This window comes from Prionailurus viverrinus, chromosome B2 (assembly GCF_022837055.1).
Source record: "Prionailurus viverrinus isolate Anna chromosome B2, UM_Priviv_1.0, whole genome shotgun sequence".
Taxonomy (NCBI): domain Eukaryota; kingdom Metazoa; phylum Chordata; class Mammalia; order Carnivora; family Felidae; genus Prionailurus; species Prionailurus viverrinus.
Genome location: NC_062565.1, coordinates 105594559 through 105603355, shown reverse-complemented (window position 1 = coordinate 105603355; position 8797 = coordinate 105594559). Strand labels below are relative to the sequence as shown.

Genomic DNA, 8797 nt, shown 5'->3' with positions numbered 1-8797 from the left:
CTGACTCAAAACAATCAAACATATGCACGCCTGCACACATACACAGGCAATTTTTCACACACAGACAATTTTGAAAAGAAAGTTCCAGTATTAGTTGTAAATGAAAAGCTGGTAAAAAAAAAAAAAAACAACACACAAAACTACAGAAATGATATTGGAAAACATCTCCTGGTAAACTTAATCTGGGAACTCAAATTTGATGTCATCCTTTGGCTGTTCTGGGCTTAAACAATCAATTTATCTGGCTAACCTGGCTTACAGCTTTGGTGAAGTCACTAACGTCATGTTTCTCACCTTCCTCACCTACTATATCACAAACTCAATGTTGAAGAGGCTTTTGTGCTCATACCAACCTTTGATGTGGTCAAACCAAAGGCTTCCTAACACTTTGGGAAGAACAGATACATTATAGGGCACCTGGGTGGCTCAGTCTGTTGAGCCTCTGAGTTTGGTTCAGATCACGGTCTCGCAGTTTGTGGGTTCGAGCCCAGCATGGGCTCTGTGCTGACAGCTTAGAGCTTAGAGCCTGCTTTGGATTCTGTGTCTCCCTCTCTCTCTGCCCCTCCCCCACTCACGCTGTCTCTCTCTCTCTCTCTCAAAAATAAATAAATATGAAAATTAACAACAAAAAAAACCCAAAACAGACACACCATTAGGTAAATATGTTGAATATGTTGAAAATTACTACAGTCTTAGAAGATATAGGAACTTTTAATAACAAAGAAGTAAAAGGAAGTGTCCTGCTGGATTCCAGATTTCTCCTAGCATCTGGTTATGGGAGAACCATCCAGCGTCTACCAGAAAATAATTACATGAACTCAAAGAGAAATTAGTCTCTTAAAAATGCATTTCATATAGACAGAAAATCACTTTACCATAGGGTTAGAAAAACCAAGAGGGAAAACAGAGGAAGGAATCCTCTCCATCCTTCTCCTCATGGTCTCCCCAAGCACATAGCTGCATGGAACATACAGCCTCCCAGATGAGTCACTTCAGCTCTACACAGTGCATTAGAGACTAATATTAATTCTCCTCTTCCAGATCATCATGTCTACTTGAGCAGAACTGGCTTCTGATCAACCAGCTATAGTGGCTCCTCAGAAAAGAATGTGGTGGGTAGATAGAGTATTCAACCCTTGATCTCAGGGTTGTGTCAGTGGATAGAGTATTCAACCCTTGATCTCAGGGTTGTGAGTTTGACACACATGTTGGGTATACAGATTACTTCAAAAAATAAGTACAAATTCCATAAAAAAGAAGAAAAATAATAAACTTTATCAAATTGAAGCTCCTGGGAGGTGCCCCCTGCAATGTGCAGTGCAAAACTCCAAACCTGTGATCTGAACTGTGATGCTTCTCACTGAGCTTGTGAAACACTCTTTCGTGATTAAATGTAAATATTTCCTGGTGATATGACTTTGTATTCTTGAGAGTCTCCTGAGAGGGAAGCATAATTTGTAGCAATGGGATAACAAGGTCCCCCAAGACAACACTACCACCTGGCTTGATAAGTTGGTTACTCATCCCCATTCAACTCTACTTCAGCTTCTTGTATCCTCAGCCAAATTCAATAAGCTTAAAAACTCACCAAGGTAGGGGCACCTGGGTGGCTCAGTTGGTTAAGCATCCTACTCTTGATTTCTGCTCAGGTCATGATCTCAGGGTACTTAGATCTAGCTCCAGGCTGGGTGTGAAGCTCCCTTAAAATTCTCTGTTTCCCTCTCCCTCTACCACTACCTGATCCCTCTCTCCCATTCTCACTCTTTAGAAAAAAACAAAAGCAAAACCCTCACCTCAGGACAGCAAGCATTACTTGCTTTATGTAAGTTTACTTACATTTTATTTCTAGAAAACATTTGATGAATCCCTCAAAGGTACTTGTAACTGCCAATGCCATATTCTTTGAAAAGTGAAAATATGAGCACATAATGACCTTAGGATTTCTGTATACATGAGTAATTTGCAAAGAAAGAAGTATTCACTATTTTTCATGCTCTCATTTTGTCATATTTTTATCCTAATAACTTCCAATTGCATGAAGCCTGTTATTTAATCTTTATAGTTTCCTAACCATGTCATGTATACATTCAGGCTTCTTTGTGTTTTGGGTTACCCCTTTTCTGCAATGGCTCTCCCTTCATGATTGGCCTAGTGGCTGTCAATTACCTTTCAAGGCACACCTCCATGGTACCCAATCAAAATAGCTGGAAATATGAAAAGGAAGTTGAAATGACACACAAAGCAAAGAAAGAATTGCTAGTGTGATATGTATGCATAATAATGTAGCCAAATAAAAACTGAAAGGATATGTAATATGTCATGTATATATTACAATATACTCTATAAAGTAAATAAAATACACACCTATATACTCTTTCATTTTTTAATGGCTGTATTACCTATATAATCAGAAAACAAAGGGAACAAGGTAAAAATCAGATACTGTAAGATAAGAACACAAATGGCTATTGAAAATTAAAGTATGTCAAATGTCACATTTGCTAACACCTGGATGAATGCAGTGTCAATTTAATGAAACAAAATGAAATAATGAAAAAGAGCAGTTATCTTTCAGCAGCCATGGTCTATTTCCTACGTTGGCTTTTTTTGTTCTTCCTCTCCACTAGGAACCAAGTAATGTAGGAGGTGGGTAAAGAAGAGACAAGGAGATGCCCTTTCAACAAATCCATTTTTTGAAAATTGTACTCAAAGAAGGGGATTTGATCAACTGTTTCCAGATTCCCAGTGCTTTTGTGATGTTCTTCAAAATAAATTAAGCTTAATATCTGCTGAAACCAGATGGTCCCTGTAAAGCAAAAATGTTGTTTTAATGATGCACAAATCTCTCCAAAATGTAGATAGATGTGCCATCAGTTTTTAAATCAAAGTTTGTTATTAAATAAGTATACTGGTAATTTCATCTGAATGGATTTTTAATGTATAAAAAAATACAACATGAATAAAAGACAAAATAACATTGCCATTATTTTTCTTTTCAGGAGATTCTCCATTTGAAACTCCATGAGCATTTGTCCCACAAATTTTTCTTTGACTCTTCTATGCTTTCTTCTGCTTCATACAGGGGACTTCTAAATTAACTCCTATGCCTGCCTCCAGATTTCCTTCTGCAACTCCACTCCTTGGACTAAGAAAAAAAACAAAAAGATATTCCACTGAAGGAGTCACTTTCCATCTTTCCCTTCTTCCCCATGTTTCCTACAGTGCCCATGATGTCCACGTAAGGAAACTGTGTTTATTATAAATCCCTAAAGGAGGCCCTGTGACACCTACATGGAGATAGGAAGAGAAAGATGATGCATAAACTTGGACCTTTCACCGTGAATGGGATGTGACAAATTCTTATGATGACTATTTCTCTTAATTCCTATTAGAGTGGACATTTGCCACAGAATACATGGGTGTGATTGCCTACTCCAGATTCCTTACACTTCATTTCCATGCTTCGTATATGGAATTATTAAGATAAAACACAACTTCTATAAAGGTCATGCTTCTGATCTATCCAGGCAATACTTTAAACGTAGCCCAACAAGAAGTCACATGTCCCAGAAAGAGTCAAACAACTTCTGAAATGAGAAAACCCACTGGCACCTCATCAATTCCCATCCTAACCTTCCATCTTAACCTTCCATCCCAATACCATTTAATCACCCATGCTAATCAGCACCTGGTCATCAAGATCATTGTTGGGCACACTTTCCTTGCTGGCAGCTGTGTGGCATGCACCTTATCTGGTCCTCCAAATGCTTTAATGTTGGTGATTATAGTCCTCCAGTGTTGACCAGGGAAGACCAAGACCACATGTGCCTACATGTTATGACAGCTGGAGCTCAAATTCAATGAAAACTCATTGTTAGAAAGCTCCAAACGGGTTTCTTACATCCTTCCACTTTTCCCAAATATTGCTTCTGCAAGAGGTATCACTTGAAGTATCACAGGTATCACAGGTATCAAAGGTATCACAGCTGCTTCAGGGGGCAGCTGTGATAATTCAAGGGATTATCAGTCATAACACAGTTCTTGAGAGATTCAACAATATGATGCAAAAACCTCTACAGAGATTCAAAAATTCAAGTATCTGTTTTCAGTTTGTCCTCCATTCCACCTTTCACATTTTGCCCCTTCTCTCTCTCTCTCTTTCTTTCTTCTTTCTTTCTTTCTTTCTTTTTCTTTCTTTTTTTTCCTTCCTTCCTTCCTTCCTTTTTCCTTTTTTTCCTTTCTCATTTCCTTCTTTCTTGGCCTGCTTGGTGGTCAGGTGTTAGCATAATGAGATACTAAACTTTGTCTTCAGTTCATGCTACATTAACATCCCTGATTCACTGTAGGCCTTCCCTGATCTGTTTATTCCTTTTATTCTTATTTCCTGCTTCCATTCCTACCCCTTCCCCCACCATACACAGGCAGGCTTTGAGGTTTAAAGTGCATTCTTTGCTGTAATGTGTTCATATGTAATACATATTGTGCCTGTTTGTATTTTCAATCCATGTGCATCATTCTATTCTGTTTGTCGCTGTGCACTGTGGTTTAACATTCATTTATTGCTACCTCTGATCCATTGCACCTTACAGATGCTGTGTATGTTTCAGGGTATGCATTCATGCACTGACCTGTCTACTTTCTCCAAAGGACACCTTGCCCCAAACAGCATTTCAGTGAACACCCTATTCATGTTCCCTGTGCACCTGTATGAGATTTTGTTGGGGACTGATATTTAGGGTAGGAATTTCCTGGTATGTCTGTATTTCAGTTGTCCAGATAGTGCCACACTACTCTCCAGAGAATGATTGCTTCAATCTACTCTCCCAGGGGTAATATGCTAATGAATGAAAATTTCTGTGCATTCCTTATCAGCATTCAGAGCTACTCACCTTTCTCATTTTTGTTGGTCTAATAGATGCAAAGTGACATATCATAGTTTACCAACTTTGTGTTTTTTGATGGTATTGGTGGAGGGCAGTTTTCTTCCTTAAATTAATAGCTCATTTATTTGCCTCTTTTTATACTCAGATTCCTGTCCCCTACTTTTTGATTTGTAGCCCTAATATAGTGTATATATTAATTATATTTCAATTGTAGATATTGCAAATATTTTCTTTCTTTCTCTCACCTATTCACTTTGCCCAGGCAATTCTTAGTGAAGCAAAATCCAAAATCCTTAAGTTTCAGGTAATTGAATTTATCAAATGTTTTGCCTCCATTTTCTTTTTGGGACATTTGTTTAAGAAGCTCTTCACCATTCCTAAGTCACAATGATTTTCTTTTCTTCTCCTTTTCCTTCTGATAAAAATAGTTGTATACTTTTGTCCTTAATGTTAGTATCTCAAATACACTTGGATTTGACTCTTGTATGTGGTCTTAGGTATCCAGTTGTGTATTCTGGATACCTATATAGTGATCCAGATTTCCCAACATTAAATATACTATCCTTTCCCCATTAATAAGTAGACTATGCTTAAATTTATATATATTGAGTCCTCTTATACACATAGAGTTGTATTTTGGGTCTTTTCTCCTACCCAGGCCAATTTTTTCCTGTGCAAATACAATACTATTTTTCTAACTATCACCTTGTAATAAATAAAGAAATTAAATATGAAAATATGTGGTATGTTTTAAGGTGATAAGTACCATATTGTGGAGAGAAATTAAAGCAGTAAAAAACAAAGAACAAACAAACAAACAAAAAACAAAAAAAAAACTTTGGAGTTCCCAGTGAAGCTGAACTTTAAAATATAATCACCTAAAATATTATCATTAGAATATAATTTGTAAATAAGAACCTAAAGGAAGGAAGGGAGTAATCCATGCATATATCTGGTGGAAGAATTTTACAGGAAAAAGAATCTGTGAGTACAAATGGCCTGAGGCAGACCATGTCTGTTATATAGAAAAATAAAAGAAAACAAGTGTTACTCTGGTAAAAATTTAAAAATACTTTTTCTAATAAAAAAGAAAGAATTAATATCAATCCTTCACAACCTCTTCCAAAAAAAAAAAATAGAAAAGGAGAGAAAATTTCCAAACTCATTTTACAAGGCCTCCTTTCCCCTGATAAAAATCAGACAAAGACACTATAAGAAAGGAATATTACAGGCCATTATTCTTGATGCACATAGATGTAAAAAAAAAAACCCTCAAAGTATCAGCAAACTATTGAATTCAATAATACATTGATAGGATAATATACCATTATCAAGTACTAATTATTACTGGGATACAGGAATTATTCAACACCCACATTTCAATGTTATATAACACATTAACAAAATGAAGCATAAACACTACATTTATATCTCTATAGATGCAGAAAAAGCATTTGACAAAACTGAACATCCATTCATGATAACAAGTCTCAACAAAATGGGTATGGAAGAAAAATATATCAGCTTAAAAAATGCCTTTTATGGCAAGCTCAGAGCTACCAACATACCCAATGGCAAACAACTGAAAGGTTTACATCTAAAATCACAACCAAGATAAAGATGGCCATTCTCACTAGTTTTATTTGAAATCCTAGCCAGAGAAATTAGGCAAGAAAAAGAAATAAAAGGTTTTCAAATTGGAAAGGAAGAATAAATCTGTCTATTTGTAGATGATAATGATATTATATTTAGAAAGCATTAAAGACTCTACCAAAAATACTGTTAGAACTAACAAATAAATTCAGTTAAGTTGTTAAGTTGCAGGATATGAAATCAGTATACAAATATAAGTTGCATTTCTGTACAATAAAAGTAAACTATCAGAAAGAGAAATTAAGAAACATCTAATTTATGACAGCATCAAATGTATAAAATATGCAAGAATAAATTTATTTAAGGAGGTAAAAGACTTGTATACTGAAAAGTAGAAGACACTGCTAGAAAACATTGAAGAAACCAAAAACAAATGATAAGACATTCCCTGCTCATGGATTAGAAGAAACAACATTGTTAAAATGCCCATAGTACATAAAGCAATCTACATATTCAATACAATCCCTATCAATGTTACAATGGCATCTGACATAGAAATAAAACAAACAATCCTAAAATTTGTAAGCATAAAAGAGCCCAAATATCCAAAGTGGTTTTGAGAAAATAAAACAAAGCCTGATGCATCAGACTTCTTGGCTTCAAATAATACTACCAAGTTACACTAATCAAAACAGTATTGTATTGGCACAAAAAAAGACACATTGATCAATGGAACAAAATAGAGAGTCCAAAAGTAACCAACCCATGTATGGTTAATGAACTTATGGCTCCTTTGTCCTATTTTCCCAACATAGGACAGGCACATGCAAAAGAATGAAACTGAACCACTCTTACAACAGACATAAAAGCTACCTCAAAACACATTAACACATGAGTGTAAGGCCCAGAAGGATAAAACTCCTGGAAGAAAATTTAGGTAAAAGACATTTATCTTAGCAATGTGGTTTTTTTGTTGGTTTTTTTGTTTGTTTTTGTGGGAATGGGTATATGACACTGAAAACGAATACAACACAGCAAAAATGAGCAAGTGGGGGAGTATCAAACTAAAAAGCTTTTGTACAGGAAAGAAAACTATCAACAAAATGAAAAGGCAACATACTAAATGGGGAAAGTATTTGTAAATCATTTATTAAACAAGGGGTTAATATTCAAAATATATCAAGAACTCCGACAACAAATAGAAAAATTAACTAAAGTGTAATTGAAACATGGACAAAGGTCTTGAATAGACATTCATGTATATATACACACACATATATGTTTTAGTCTGATCTGAGTGCTACAACAAAATATTACCCAGATAATTTAAGGTTTATTAAACATGAAAATTAGTGTAACCTAATTTTCTTCCTTCTCATGTACTTAGTTATTAAATACAGCTTCAACTGTATGTCCAAAGTATCTGCCTAAATGGTAAATATTTCTGCATCCTTTCCCAGCCCACTTCGGCAACTCAATGTTTAATAGGGTGTCTTCAATTTCTACTTTAGTACTTTCTCCATTTCCTTGTCCAAATCAAAAATAACACAGCAGAGTGTCTGGGTGTATCAGTTGTTCAAGCATCCAACTCTTGATTTCGACTCAGGTGATGATCTCACAAGTGTGAGATTGGGCCCCACATTGACGTCCCAGCTGAGCATGGAACCCACTTAAGATTATCTCTCCCTTTCCTCTACCTTTCCCTTGCTTGTATCCTCTCTCTTTCAAAAAACAAAAACAAAACCAAAAACTTACAGCTACATTGTAAGATACCTTATATTATAGGATATTAAATTCAGTTAACTCTATAATATCCAATAGATTAACTGCATATGTCCATGTATAATACTAGTAAAAATACAGAGTTACCATATTATAAAAGTATCACATTAGCTATTATAATACAGAACTCACCAGATTTGGAGTATGTGATTATGAAGACACCATCTTCCTTAATTTCAAAATCACTTAAATTTTCTATAAAACCAATATCAAGGGTGTCACAACCAAAATAATACCCTTTCAATTTGAATAAAAATGTGTCTGTGTCTTCCATATACAAGTCACCTGCAAAAGACAGACAAAATCATTTTAAAGAAATTTAGTAAAATGTGTGGAGTGTTCCCTTATGTATCTTCAGTTGTTGGCCATATACTGAGAAAGGAAATTTATTTCTTGTTTTCTTCACAAACACTAAAAACCCGCTGTCTCTAAAAGCTACCGTCTTGGACTCCAGACCTGTGGAGTTTGGCCCAATTCCCAAGCACCAGTTGTTCAGGGACTTAGTTTTATGTGCGTGTGTTCCACTTATGTAGCTACAA

General features: G+C 35.5%; 1 pseudogene; it reads right to left on the bottom strand.

Annotated features, from left to right (window-relative positions):
- Window positions 1-306: 306 nt before the first annotated feature.
- Window positions 307-8532, bottom strand: LOC125166491 (amine sulfotransferase-like; annotated as a pseudogene).
- Window positions 8533-8797: the final 265 nt, after the last annotated feature.